We start from the raw sequence: 248 nt of genomic DNA on the forward strand, positions 1-248 counted from the left end.
TAGTTGACCTGACTTTTCCGCCTCAGCTGTTTATGATTGAAATTATCAGCTGTGGGAGGAAAAAAAGTTCTGAGAGGCAGATTATCCATTCATTTCCCTTCCCTCCTCCTGGTCTCTGTAACGGCAGTGTGCAGGCAGCATTCCTTGTCTACAGGGCGTGGAAATGATGCATTGTCTTTCTGCCTGACAGAAGGCAATCTGGTAGCATAGGCTGGTGATATTTCACCTATAAAAAAAATTCTTGGTTT

This window comes from Fulmarus glacialis, unplaced genomic scaffold, assembly GCF_000690835.1.
Source record: "Fulmarus glacialis isolate BGI_N327 unplaced genomic scaffold, ASM69083v1 scaffold6981, whole genome shotgun sequence".
In the NCBI taxonomy this organism is placed as follows: Eukaryota; Metazoa; Chordata; class Aves; order Procellariiformes; family Procellariidae; genus Fulmarus; species Fulmarus glacialis.